We start from the raw sequence: 15,886 nt of genomic DNA, 5'->3' as shown, positions 1-15,886 counted from the left end.
GACCCATTTTGCTGAAATTTGGTATAAAGATACTTTGACTCCCGAAAAAGAACATAGGATACATTTTGTCCCGGAAAAATGTACGGTTACTGCACAATATACTTAATATGATTTGCGCGTAAACAATCCAATCTATTTTGATGGAATTTGGTATGGAGATACTTTGAGTCTCGGGAAATGACAAGGAATACTAATTTTGTCCCGGAATATGTACGGTTCCCGCACCATAAACTTTTATGATTATCGCCTAAGCTATTCTATCTATTTTGATGAAATTTGGTATGGCAATACTTTCAGTCTCGGGAAAGGACAAGGGATACTTTTTATCCCGGAAAATATACGGTTCCCGCACAATAAACTTTTATGATTCTCGCCTAAACTATTTAATCTATTCTGATGAAATTTGGCATGGAGATTGCAGATACTAATTTGGATCTGGGACAAGGAATGTTTTTTGTCCCGGAAAAACGTGCGGTTCCCACACAATATACTTTTCTGATTTGCGCGTAAACTACTCAATCGATGTACGGGAACAACTATAAACTAAAGTCCACGCGGACGAAGTCGCGGGCAATAGCTAGTATAACAGCGAATTAAAGGAACACATTTTATATTTTGTAAACTTGCAGCAATAAAATAAAATCAGCCAAGTGCAAGTCGGACTCGCGCACGAAGGGTTCCGTACCAATCTATAATATAAAAATGAGTCGCTGAGTAGCAACACGCTAAGCGCAAAACTCGAGAACGGTTGGACCGATTTCGCTAATTCTTTTTTAGAAATATTCCTTGAAGTACGAGGATGGTTCTTACGAAGAGAAAAATTCTAAAAAAAAATTAAATTTCCTAAAAAAGTCTAAAAACAACACTTTTCTATACTCCCATACAAAAGATTTGTGATAATACTTAAAAGTCAAATATATAAAAATTGATTTTCAATTACGTTAGTAACGCTAAAACTCGAAAACGGCTGAACGGGTTGGGCTAATTTTAGTTTTAAAATATTCGTAGAAGTCCAGGGAAGGCTTTAAAGTGACACGAAGTTCACCGGGACAGCTAGTACAGAATAAAAATAGGCTAAAAATTATGTTTTTTTATGGGGTAGGGGTCTCCCTTAAATTTTTATAAATTCAAGTGCCTTTATTGATATAGATCGAAAAAGGCCGAAAAAATTACGTTTGTTGTATGGGAGCCCCCCTTAAATATTAATTTTATCTTGTTTTCAGTATTTGTTGTTATAGCGGCAACTGATATGTAACACAATCTGTGAAAATTTCAGAAGTCTAGCTATAGCGGTTCTTAAGAGGGCGACTAACCCCATAAATCAAACATCGTCCTTCTCTCTTCACACTCACACAGTCTTTCATATGCCCGGTGAAAAAGAACGACGCGGATACATCGCCAAATGAGTTTTTTCTCAATAACTCGATAAACATAAACATTTAAAAACATTTTAAAAATCCGCTAGGTCGATCTCTCAATGATAGAATTTTATACAATGTGTTAAAATATTAACTTAGTTCAATGTACGGTATCGAGAAAATTTTAAGATATCGTGTTTTTGCTCAGATCGAATTCTCGGAAATATAATGTAGTATCTAATTTTAGAAAATGAAACAATTCGGGGCTTATTTTCAAGTATAAAAATGAATTATAAAATCGACACTTTAGGGTTAGTCGCCCCCTTAAGATACAGCCTGGAGACCACAGTATCTAATATTGTATTATACTGTGCTGGAGACAGACAGATGGACAGACAACGAAGTCTTAGTAATAGGGTCCCGTTTATACCCTTTGGGTATGGAACCCTAAAAAGTATACCTATTCATATTTTATTTTAAATAAATGGTTCTTTGTGGAAAAAACGTGACACCTTATGAGCTATTCGAAACCGATCGTGTATTTAATAAATAAAGTGGAAAAATGAAAAAAAGTTATGGATTTTTAAGTCGTGGACCCAGGGCCGTCTCCAGCCCATGTGACGCCCGTGTGCAAACAATACCCTAGCGCCCCCTAGCAAGCGCGCGGTCAAAATGAAATGGGTACATAGTACAAGTACAAGTACAGTTTGTACGGCCGCTTAAGGGTGAGGAATACATATTAGTTTGGGTATAAGATACGGGGGCAAACGAGCAAACGGGTCACCTGATGGAAAACAAATACCGTCGCCCATGGAACATGTATTACCGGCCTTTTAAGTGGGAATACGCTCTCTTCTTGTACGTTTGCAGGTCGTATTGGTCCAGGTAGCAAAAATACTGCTACTGACAGTTCATTCCAGAGCTTTACATTCCGTGGCAGAAAGAAAAAAAACTACCACTCATCAAGGTGATGAGGATGGTATATTTTTCGTGTGGAACAAAAAGTTGCAGGAGGTATGATTCCGAACAATTCCTCAGGACAACCGATAGAGAATGCAGAGTGAAGCTACATCTCGGCGTAATTCTAAGGTGTCCAACCTATTTGAAACACTATGGCAATCAACAATTCGAGCAGCCCTTCGTTGGATACAATCTAGAGGGAGTAGTTGGTATTTTTGGCGCCCCTGCCCAGAGATGAGAACAGTACCTATTCCATAATATGAGGCCGAACCTGCGCCTTGTAGAGTTGTAGGCGTTGGTTCGGACTGAAATACTGTCTCGTTCTGTCAAGAACATCAAGCCTTTTCGAGGCTAACTTGGCCTTACCCTCTAGAATCTAGATGACATCGGAACTGGACTCCGCTCGATATGTTTACGCCAAGTATTTCAATGCTGGAGGAGATTGTTAAATAGGTGCTCTCAAAACGAGTCTTGACGGGGTTGAATTGGACTAAGTTACGTCTACCCCATTCAGGGACTTTCTCCAATGAATTCTCTATTTTAGACACAAGTTCGTTTCAACTCTCAATGACATTTAGCCGAGAAATATGGGGGGAGCCGGCATATAGCGCATATACTATTGTTGGTCTGTAACATATCATTGATATGCAGTATGAATAGGATAGGCGATAGAACACAGCCCTGAGGGACACCAGCATAAACAGACTGAGTTTCAGAACATTCACCATCAACTACGATCTTTATACTTCTGTCTGTTAAGAAACTTGTGACCCATTTGTATAAATTCTCGGGGAGCCCATATGATGGAAGCTTTTATGGCAGCGTTTTGTGCCAAAACTCAAACCCGATTAAACAGCATTAACAATAATAATGAAGAAATCGCAGTCAGAAACCTTAGGCTTGGCACGACTTTGTCTAGATTTAATTACTGTTTAGAGATAAACAAGCAGCTACATCGAGACTTGGCTAGGTTTTTTACCCGACTGCCAGGAAGGGTTATATTTCTTACAGAATATTTTTGGTGGGATATTTATATTGTAAAAGCCGAGCCGCTCGTGGCGCGCCTTTCTTTGCTGTAATTCGAATTTCGACAATATTAGAAGAACTCCAGATGCTACACAAAATGTATGCAAACTGGAGTTCTTTTTACGTTTGCCAAAAGCGCGGCGGCTGGCCAACGCGGGCGCACGCCGAGTGGGTCTCCATTGCGAGCGGCGCTCGGCGCCCCTAGGACCGCAGCACCCGTGTGCAACGCACACCCTGCACATAAGGGAAAGACGCCCCTGCGTGGACCGTGGTAGAAACATCAAACAACATTGCTATAATTTAGAGAAAGGTGGCATTGAATTTATGGTTTATTTGTAATGGCAGATATTTTTTCTATTTTCTACAAAACGACAACAAACAATACAATAGAGTAACGGAACATAGTTACGTTTTCGGAGTCACGATAGAGCTTTTTATCGTGATCTAGGCGAGCGTAAATTACGTGAGAGTGTGGCGAATTCGCAAATCTCGGGGCCCTATTCTCAAGAACCGAATGTCTGTCTCTTTCGCGCGTAGTGACCGTTCCCGATCAACGCGGCAACTCAGACAATACGTTAGTAACATAGAATATCATTGTCAGACAAGGGATCGCGACCGACAAAAATTTAAATAAAATGCCACTTTATGACATAGGCTATAGGTTTTATTTTGCTCTACGCCACTACAAAACAGCGGTGACCCGTGACGTGGCTAGACCAATGTCGGTAAAAAACAAAACTGGTACAGTGTGTGTAAACACCGTTGTCCTAGAAACCATCAAATGAGCCCGTCAAAATGAACAACTTTTTCTATGAGAACAATGCTGGGAACTCAAAAAAATTCGTCGTCATACCCATACAAATTATGGATATGAAGACGGCATTATTTTGAGTTCATTTTGACGGACTAGACTAACTATATTATAGCTTATGTCATAACTCATAAGTGGAATTTTATTTGATTTTTTTTCTATCGCGGTCGCTTGCGGTTAAGATCGGAAAGATCACCTTTAAAACGCACGCGAATGAGATGGTCAGATATCGAAGCTACCGAGTTATGGTCTGTGAGTTGTGAGCATGTAATGACACGGCCCAGTGTCATCCCACTTCCAGTTAGTCATTTGAGACCAATTTCTATAACTGTATTTCACGTTAGGAGAAAGGCCGAAGTGAAAATGATTGTGGAGAGGTTATATTATGTCTGGCTGTAAATCTTTTTTGAGAACCAAGAGAATAGCTTCTTTTGTCTGACTTCGCTAAGCGCATCAATTCTATCGGATCTCAAATTCGCATGAGACTTTGGTGGAATCATTATCTTCAATTTTAAGGCATATTTACTTCAATTACGTTTCCGGTAACACAGACGCACTTTCACATTTTACAAAATTATATATCAAGACAAAAAAATAATCATCGCGTGATGATGTAACGACGGTAGAAAACTGTTGGCACTACTCACATATGTATAAAAAACTCACCACGGCTACGATCTTCTCATTTTTTTTTTTAATGAAATAAGGGGGCAAACGAGCAAACGGGTCACCTGATGGAAAGCAACTTCCATCGCCCATGAACACTCGCAGCATCAGAAGAGCTGCAAGTGCGTTGCCGACCTTTTAAGAGGGAATAGGGTAATAGGGGAGGGTAGGGAAGGGAAGGGAATAGGGTAGGGGTTAGGGGATTGGGCCTCCGGTAAACTCACTCACTCGGCGAAACACAGCGCAAGCGCTGTTTCACATTTTCTGTGAGAACGTGGTATTTATCCGGTCGAGCCGGCCCATTCGTGCCGAAGCATGGCTCTCCCACGTATTATACTCATCATCAAAATCGGTTCACAAACCGCGAAGTTATCCGCTAACAAACATAAAAAATATACGGTCGAATTGACTGACCTCCTTATCTTTTGAAGTAGGTTAAAAAAGGGTAATAAATAACGAGCAATGAGTTAAATATCTAAGCTGATTTTGATTGATGCCTGTGACCTTACGTACATAATATGAAGGAAAGTACCTTGACGTCGCGGCCTCTCCACGCTGGCTCGCTGGCATATAATAGTATCTAAGTATAGCCGAAGCCGATTGTGCTACGGACAGCTTCGCAAAGCTGGGTAATCCATCGTGGCCCAACGTAGAGAGGGGCCTTATCACTCGATACGTCTATCGCAGGTACGAGGAAATTGATGATGTAAGAGGTCGACACAGAATTCGCAGCAGTGCCAACTGCCAATTCTCTCTTTTTAACCTCGAGCCAAAAACAAGAATATTATGTATGTTTGACGTGCCTGTATAGTACTCTAATTTTTATGTCTTTGCTTAACATTTATGTTTGCCGACATTGATACTGATAAAAATAAAACTTCTGTTATAGGACCTTGTAGAATAATTTTGATAGCGATAAGAAGTGCGTACTGCGTACCCTTCCCACGCTGCATGCTTTAAGAGGATACACCAGGGGCGAGAGAAATTGAAAATAGGTATTTGAAAATGTATTGCTGTCTCACCAATCTCAAGTCTCCCACCGCAGAGCGCGATAGAGACAACATGACAAAAGTTCTAATAAAAGAACAGAAAATCTTCGATTCGTTGTCCGCTGATTCCTTCTCAAAAACTTAACCGATTTAAGTACTTTCATTAAGAATTAAAGCAAGGTTTGAGCTATGTTCCTATGTTTTCCTTTTTTTGTATATTTTAGCCAGTTTTGTTTTCTGGGTGTTTGAACACAGAGGAAAATCTGGCCATTTTTTAAGTTTTTGGACGTTCTTATCTTTTTTTATAATAAAATTATGAAAAAAAAAGAAAACATAGGGACATGCTAATAGTGGCCATAGATATTCAGGAAAAAAATCATAACTCTACCGGCATTATCCAGGGAGGAAACAGGGGACAACGTTTGTATGGAAAAATGGTGGTGTCGAATCCTCCTAACTTTTATTGGAAATCTCGTATTTTTAAATTAACCACTCTACAACATCCACTTATTTACATGGGGAAATGCATTACGCATCCCCGGCGAATTGGGGACATCGGCCGGGGTATGTGGGACTCTCCGAGGAACTACCCACTAAGACCCCATGGTGCTCCACTCACCGCTTAGGCAAAGTTACGGGCACGATCAACCCACCTACGTAGTCTTCATCTAAGATTCATTCAGTATGTCCTCCTCTCCATAACCCCAAAATAATTTTTGATTGAACATAATATTACATTGTAGAAAAAATTGTTCACCCTTACAATTATTATTCAGATGGTTTCCTACAAAATGCTTAGCATCACTTTTTCAATAAGACATTGCCAACCATTGTATAGAAATACTTATGGCTTGACACCCTACCGCGTGATCTAGATAGTCCTACCATGTTTACTTACTACTTGTTTAATATTTAAGTAAAAACTAACATTATTATAACACGCCCAAACCGCTGAACCAATTTTGCTAGGTACGAAGAGAGACTTTGAGGTTAGCGATTATATTCTCTTTGTTTGAGTCCCGGCAAAATTGGACATAGAATAATTTTTATCAAGGAAAATGTGCGTCTCCCCCTCGAAAGCGAGTTGCGGGCGTCATATTATCTAGTTCTTTATAATTTACTTGCTATTTAATATTTATTTATAGAACTGCCTTGACTAACTGCAGTCAAACGGAGGCTAAACATCAACACAAATATAGGCAATTAATGTAAATCCTTTCGACCATGAAAATGGCTGTATTCTACTGATTGTCATCTATACTAATATTATAAATGTGAAATTGTGTATGTCTGTCTATCTGTCTGTTACGTCTTCACTCTAATAAACTTACTACTTCGAGATACTTTGAGTCCCGGGAAAGGACATAGGTTACTTTTTGTCCCGAAAAAAATCAACGGTTCCCGCGCGGCGCGCGATATACAAAATTTGGCGCAGTGGATTTTGGGGATCGTCTAGTAGGATTATAAAAAATAAAAATTAGCCATAAAATGGTACGTTCATTTAGAAGGTAGGACGCGGATAAACATACGTATTCTGCGAGATTTAATTATTGAAAGTTTTGGCATCAATTAAGTATTTCATTTTCTGTAAAAGTCTACATTAATTTAAAGTCCTAGATAATATAATAAACGTCACTGAGTGTGGTCGATGAAGACGTCTTTACACAATAAATAATAACCCCTCACTTATAAAAATATTTACACAGACAAAATCTACTTGTCCTTGTCCGGCATATTGGTGAAGTCATAATATGACACACGTAAAGACAGCGGACCTTGAACTTTCACGCTGTGTAAATATTAAATAATACTGCTTTATGAGTAAAGGTGATCTTTCTGATCTTTATCGCAGCTCGCAAGCGACCGCGATCGAAAAAAATTCAAATAAGATGTCACATAACAACTGAGGCTAGTTACAAAGATCGGAAAGACACCTTAAGGGCCAACCCACACCACAACCACATCACGTGGTCGGGCGTATATATCGTATTGTAATTAATGAACTAGACTATTCACACGTACCACATTTTGCAGTCGTTGTCGACCACTTGTGTGATACCGACCACATCGCAACTACAAGCACACTAGTGGCCGACCACATCGCAATCACAACGTTGCGTCGATGCAACGACAGATGCGCGCTCACCGCCCGCGCTCTTCCCTCCTCCGTTTTATTGACTTCCGTACGTAACCACATCGCAACTACAGCTGGCGACAACGCAATCACGTCGACATTTTGTCGTTACCACAACGCAACTACAAAAATCTGCAGCGACACCATTCACACGTAACCGCTGCTTGACGGCATTTTGTCATTGCGACGTGGTGTGTTTGTGGTACGTGTGGGTTGGCCCTCAGAGAGTTTCTACCACAGAAATAAATCTTGATTTATTTCTGTGGTTTCTACCCTACAATAATAATTGTCGTGTGCTTATATATAAATTATAGTCAGTTATTATATTTGCTATTCTGTTCCGATTTAATCTACACGTAAACAAATTATGAAAGTCTCAAAAAAAGTTTTATTAATTATTGGTCTAACGCTGCACTCAGAGACGAATTTTAATTACATAACTTTAATTAAATCGAGATTTTAACCTAAGCAATTGGATGTAATGCTGGCACTTCACATGGCTATTCGTATTTGCTATTGGCTATTTGTTGCATTAGCAAAATTATTAACGTATAAACAAACAAGCAAATAAAAGCAAATACGGCCCTCCACACATGGACGTCAAATACCAAACTTTTACTTGATTTTGTTTACTTACCTTTTTGATCCTTTTGATGTGCGTCAAAAACCGGCAAAGGTACGGATACGTATAATATTATTTGGTATTGGTCATATTTGTCAAATAGGCAAATTAGGCCAATACTTTGTCAAACATACCATCTGGCGTCTACACATGGTGATTGTTTGGCGAATACATCAAATACGCAAATACAAATAGCCATGTGAAGTGCCAGTATGATAGAAGAATTTTATTATTACAAAACTACGAATAATAAAAAAAAGTTTTTATTATTCTTAGTTACAAAATATACAATATTGTCTTATAATATTATGTCTACCATTGATGTTCAATGCTACTAAACAATGCATCGGTTCTAACTTCAGCTTTGAATTGGTTTTCATGTAGTCCACATTACCTGTCAAACTATGAATTAATAATAGTTCATTAAAATATTTCTCTTAGTGGGCAGTAAGATTTTTGAACAAAAAATATTTTTTTCAAAAATCTTTTGGATTTTAGACTTGTTATTGTACGAATAAGTATTATAGACGCTGTCATATTATTATTGTTTAGTGTTTACGTTAAGATAAAATTTGGATAGAAAGAGATAGAAAATAAACAAAAACTGACGTTTGGTTCGTAGAATTCAATCACTAAAATTCTTATATCGGCAAAGTTTACAAATTCAAGCTTACCTTGAATTGCTTTTCCAGAGAGAGACCACCGAAAAATCCGATATATTAAAATTGGAACACTGCACCGTACACCGGTGTCACTGTGTCACGCAGTGGCGCGAATTCATCTAACTGTCAAAACGGTAGCCTCCAGTCCGTACCCGCCTTACTGCGCTGCACCTCCGTAGAGGCTGTGCCAACTGGAGCCATTACATAACTTTCATTACAGATTATATAAGATTTATTGTCCACTCGAAACGTACAAGGAATTCGAAGTAGAGCTTAATGAGCGGATTCTTGCTGCGTCACTCCAAATAAAAAATAATCGGCCAAGTCGGGCTAGAAGGTTGGGTTCTGTACCGCTAAAAAGCGAAAGTAGGCAAAAATTGTGTTTTTTGTATAACCCTACTTCCTCTTTTTTGTATAACCATCCCTTAAATATTTTTTTATTTTATTATCTATTTATGATCAAAGTACAAATAAAATTAAGGATTTAGTGAAAAATTTAAGTGCCTAGGTGCCTTTATTGACTACAAGCAAAAATAGCCAAAAAAAATACGTTTGTACGATAATGAATTGTGAGAGTGAGATAATGGCAATAGGTAGGCACTTGAAATGCTTACAAAATACTCAGTCATATTTATACTTTAATAATTAATCATGATCATCATCATCATATCAGCCTATAGTCGTCCACTGCTGGACATAGGCCTCTCTCAATGAACGCCAAGATGACCGATCTCCTGCTACTCGCTAATAATTAATACTAAAATTTAAATAAAATAAATATTTAATCCCATACAAAAAACACAATTTTTGCCTACTTTCGCTCTATTATATCGATTTTTAGTTCATATTATTTAAAGGATGTTATTATTGATTTTACCTTGGAAGTCGGTTTTAATTTTTTGTTAAAAATAATGATTTAATTGTTACGTAGTTTTAAAAATTTATGATATTATCAAAACATGACATTGATATAAAATATTTTAATTTTTAATATGTAGTGTTATGAAGTGGCAAAAAAATCAAGAGGTTTTAATGTATATAATTGATATGAACAATGTAATCGATGTAATTATATTATTGTTAACAAACAAAAAAACGAAGGAAGTTCTCAAGTTAATGCTTTAAATAAATTTTTGACGCTCTTTTTAGGGTTCCGTACCCAAAGGGTAAAAACGGGCCCCTATTGCTAAGACTTCGATGTCTGTCCGTCTGTCTGTATGTCTCCAGGCTGTATCTCAAGAACCACTTTTGCTAGGCTTGTTAAATTTGCACAGATCGTTTATTTCTGTTGCCACTATAACAACAAATACTAGAAACAGAATAAAATAAATATTTAAGGGGGGCTCCCATACAAAAAATAATAATTTTTTGGCCTATTTTTGCTCTATAGCGGCACGTAACCTTTCGCGCGCGAGTCCGAGTCGCACTTGGCCAATTTTTGGCAATTTACAAACCGTCAGTTTTAGAATAAAGAATTCTAAGAACGTGTGAGTCGTGGCACGTGACGCATCCGTTCCTAAAGAGGGTTATTCCGTACATTAAATGTGTTGTTGATGTTTAATTTAACCTGAACTACTATTCTGTAGACCTCTAATATAGAGAGGGTCTTCAATCTACAGCTACTCAATCTATGTAGATTGTAGAGTATATGAGCTACTTTTTAATAATATATTTCGTGTAGGCTTTTATTTATAGATGGACTGGGAAACACACAATACATAGATTAAGTATCGCCGGCTGACTTTCATATCGCCAGAGGAGACATTTAAGAGGATACACCAGGGGCTAGAGAAATGAAAAAAAAAGTACGTGTAATATTGGCAGCTGTCTCCCTTACCTCAAGCCTATACCGCAGAACGCGATAGAGAGAACTGCTGAAAATCAACGATTCGTTGTCCCCTGATACCTTCTCCAAAACTTAACCGATTTAAGTACTTTTTTTCATTAAAGATTAGAGAAAGGCTTGAGCTGTGTTCCTATGTTTTTTTTTTTTTGTAATATAATCTAGCCAAATCTGTTTTCTGGATGTTTGAACACAGCGGAAAATCTGGCCATATTTTTGGGTTTTTTAACGTTCATATCTTATTTAATAATTAAATTATGAAAAAAAAGAAAACATAGGGACATTGTATTAGTGGCCCAGTATATTCAGGAAAAAAATTATTACTCTACTAGCATTATCCAGGGAGGAAACAGGGGACAACGTTTGTATGAAAAAAAAGGGCGGTGTGGACTCCTCTTAAATATTATACACCTTCCTGGGAGCGGTCTTACTCCACTGCAGTGGAGTAAGACCGCTTTATTTCAGTATAAACTCTATGCACCAGTACCAGTTTAGCAGAAAATAATAATTAATTACTTAACAGCTGCTGTAACATAGCTTAAATTATGTAGCTCAATGTTTTAACCTTACTAATAAATAATAATTATTCGCCATAATTAATATCAAGTTGAATAATTAATTTGTCTAAATGTACGGTTACTGCACAATATACTTTTATGATTTGCGCGTAAACTATTCAATCTATTTTGATGGAATTTGGTATGGAGATACTTTGAGTCTCGGAAAGGACAAGAAATACTAATTTTGTCCCGGAAAATGTACGGTTCCCGAACAATAAACCTTTATATTTATCGCCTAAGCTATTCAATCTATGTTGATGAAATTGGGTATGGCAATACTTTAAGTCTTGGGAAAGGACAATGGATACTTTTTATCCCGGAAAATATACGGTTCCCGCACAATAAACTTTTATTATTCTCGCCTAAACTATTTAATCTATTTTGATGAAATTTGGCATGGATATTGGAGATACTAATTTGAATCTGGGACAAGGAATGTTTTTTATCCCGGAAAAATGTGCGGTTCCCACACAATATACTTTTCTGATTTGCGCGTAAACGACTCAATCGATGTACGGGAACAACTATAAACTAAAGTTCACGCGGACGAAGTCGCGGTAAACAGCTAGTGTAATAATTAATATACACGCTCGGTCTATATTTCTTCGCTCCTATTACTCATAGCGCGATAAAATATACCCTATAGCCTTTCTTAATAAATGGGCTATCTAACACTGAAAAAAAATTTCAAATCGGACCAGTAGTTCCTGAGATTAGCGCGTTCAAACAAACAAACAAACTAACAAACTCTTCCGCTTTATAATATTAGTATAGATTACGGCGCGTTCAGACGTGCGCAATGCGCATGTTCAGCTGTAGCGTTTGGGAGAACACGCGAGCTGAATCCGCGCGTATATTTTCCCAAATGCTACGCAGAACTCGCGCACATCTGAACGTGCCCTTACTCTCCACCTACGGATAATAAATACTAGTTTCTACCTTGTACGATGAACTTGGACGGTAACTTTCTGAGTTTGTTACAGATGAAGGCTGCGTGGTCTTGGCGGTTTCGCAACGACTCTATATTCAACAATATTTATTTTTATTATTTACGGAAATTTGGATACTCAAAGGCCATGTAAACGGAGGTCATGTGAGGTCAATACCCACTGACCTGACTAATAAACTTCTCTGAGAGTAGGTGTATTATAATTAAATTATACACCTACTCTCACAAATTTTATAATATTAGTATGGATTGGATACTGAATCATAATAAAACTGTCAAAAAAAGGAAAAAAGGTTCGATATTATTAACATGTACTTATAATATTAAAATATAATTTTGATGGGGTATGGACACTGACCTCCATTATACAAGTACACTGGACTTATGATACCCTTTGAAATGACAGCTATTTTTTGTGCCTATTTGAAGCGGAATCAGCGCCCCCAATGCGGGGGAAGAGAACTAAATCTGACGTAAAAATGACGTTTGAAAGTCGCAATATTGGCGCTGATAGCGGTAGTAGGAGTACTTGGAACTAATACTAGTGATGACAACCAATAACGATTGAGTGGCCATTTGCAAGCTACGTCAGATTTAGTTCTCTTCCCCCGCATTGGGGGCGCTGATTTCGCTTCAAATAGGCACAAAAAACAGTTTGGTATCATAAGTCCAGCGTACTTGTATAATGGAGGTCAGTGTCCATACCCCATCAAAATTATATTTTAATATTATAAGTACATGTTAATAATATCGAACCTTTTTTCCTTTTTTTGACAGTTTTATTATGATTCAGTATCCAATCCATACTAATATTATAAAATTTGTGAGAGTAGGTGTATAATTTAATTATAATACACCTACTCTCAGAGAAGTTTATTAACTAATGGCCTAGAAATTAGGATCCCTCCATAGAAGGACCTTCACCGAGCTGGTTAATGGATGAAAAGTATTTTATATTCAATTCATAAAGTTAATATACCTAGCGGAATAGAGCAACAATCTCGAGCTGTCAAACGAAACCAAAATTGGTTTTCATCTGTGTGAAAAATATGTGTACGTATACCCTTACACAAGCATGATTGAACATGAATTCTATGAGATTAAATTGTCAACGTGCGGCACGTGCCGACTGGACGTCAAAAAAAAATAGTGCAGCTGTCATGTATCACACGTCTCTTTTTACCACGCAGTGTTACTGATAGTGACATCTCTCTTGCTCAGGCCTTTGTGTCTCTATTCCGCTAGGTATATTAACCCATGTAGACCTAAATGAAACTGAGCCATGGAAAATATGAATTTTCTTTATTAATATATAGAAACCAATAAAGTTATTAGGAAAACACAAAAAAACTAATTTTTTTTTTAATTCTTATATTAAAAAAATTGCCATCCTCAAATGGGGCCAATGGGATCATACGGTGTGAAAATTTTCGATACATATTTTATTAAGTAATGAACCGTGTTTTCACACATTTTTCAAATTGTCTTTGACCTTTTTTATGACGTAATGCTAGTCCATCAGAACAACGCAATTGTTGCGACAGTTTTTCGGGAAATTGACCCTTCATGCTGCAGGTTTGGCAGTACAGATATGTATTGCTGGTTGCAGGATTCTACCGCTTGTATGTCTCAAGTAATGACGACCAAATGCCGTCGAAATTCAATTCTTGTTTTTATTTCTTTGATAATGCAGCCGCCATGCGTTTGCCACTGCTACATCCAGCATGTGCGTAAACAGTACCTACCAGTTACCACCAGCTTTTGTTTCGTATAACAGTGCGAGAAAATCGATTGACCAGTTGACTTGACCCCACGCATATCCTTGTTATAGCTTTGATAAAATGTAGGAAGCTAACGTCCACATTCTTTCAACAGTAATACATCTGTTTACTTTTCCCAGAAGAAAAATGCTGTAATGGCTTCCCCCGATTGCATAGACATTATAATCCAGCCGATGCAAAACAAATTCTGATTTAGTTGGTCGAAACGGTAGTCAAACTCGTCGTTTTCTTTTTTTTTCATATCCTTGACGGATACGCGAGGACACTTTTCTGTACTGCCTTGGCCAACAGTATCAGTTGCACAATAGCCAGCTACCCCTTGGAATAGTGAAAAACTGGTAAAGAGACACATGGTTGCGATGGAAATACGAATAAATATATATTTCCACTGTCATCTTCTATCATAGCAACTTCCTGAAGTCCATAGTATTTATCATAGTTATTGATAGTATTTATCATAGCCCTTCAGTTCATTGATTATACGACATTGATCGGTGGACAAAAATTGGAATAATTAACATCCAATGTGACCATTGGCCCCAAATAGGGACACTTGTATAAAACTACTCCTAATCTTATGAAGACTAAAGCTTTTCACACTAATATGTATATTTTTATAGGTTATAGTGTAATGAGCTCTTTCAAGTAAAAAAATATAAATGCCTAAAAGAAAAACTTAAAAATAAAAAATACTAACTTGGCGTCATTTCGAATGTTAGAAACAGCTTCAGAAAAATCGTTATAAAACACTGTGAACTATATTATTATTATTTGTTCCTTGTAGGAATAAAAAAATACACTTTTAGCAAATTGACACTTACAATAAAAATAAGTATAAACTTGAAAGACAAAAAATTTAAGTAATTTTAAAAGTGTCCTCGTTTGGCCACGGCGGGTCTATATGGGTTAACTTTATGATTCAATTACGTATGTCAACAAATTAATTGCAAGCGGGATGCCTACAAAATTTCAGTCCAGATTTAAAAAAAAATCACATTTTTCTGGTTTGGTTAATAGACAAATTCCATACCAATCGAAAGTATGAAGCCCGTAGAATATGCATTTAGCATTAACCAGACCGGTACTACTTGTAGTATCGATTTACCTGCCTACCTAAGAGTTGTGACAGGAAAAAAATACTTTCGATTGGTATAGAATTTGTCTATTAACCAAACCAGCGAATGGTTCAAAAAAAAATTTTTTTTTCATTTTTTTTTATTCTTGACTAATAAATTTTTTAGGCAACCCACTTGCAATAAATTTGTTGACATATAGTCTGTCAAGAAAGTGAAGAAATTAAAAAGTGGCAACATCGTAGTGTCATCCCTTTTTTCTTGGATTGATTTGAAAGGAATGACACTATGATATTGCCACTTTTTAATTTCTTCACTTTCTTGACAGGCTATACGTAATCTACACTACTATTATAAAGAGGAAAGATTTGATTTTTTGTTTGTTTGTTTGTTTGTTTGTTTGTTTGAGTCGAATAGGCTCCGAAACTACTGGACCGATTTGAAAAATTCTT

At 37.2% G+C, this 15,886-nt stretch overlaps 1 protein-coding gene across 1 annotated transcript in view; it reads right to left on the bottom strand.

Moving 5' to 3' along the window:
- Positions 1 to 9,353, bottom strand: part of LOC121726954 (fatty acyl-CoA reductase wat-like) — a 57,109-nt gene extending 47,756 nt beyond the window's left edge. The window contains exon 1 of the mRNA XM_042114609.1: positions 9,241 to 9,353. The gene's annotated coding sequence lies outside the window, so the exon portion shown is untranslated. The remainder of the gene's footprint in view (positions 1 to 9,240) is intronic.
- Between the last annotated feature and the right edge of the window lie 6,533 nt (positions 9,354 to 15,886).

Source organism: Aricia agestis, chromosome 5 (assembly GCF_905147365.1).
Source record: "Aricia agestis chromosome 5, ilAriAges1.1, whole genome shotgun sequence".
NCBI classification, from domain to species: Eukaryota; Metazoa; Arthropoda; class Insecta; order Lepidoptera; family Lycaenidae; genus Aricia; species Aricia agestis.
Note: the sequence above shows the minus strand (reverse complement) of the source record. Positions and strands in the feature narration are given on the sequence as shown.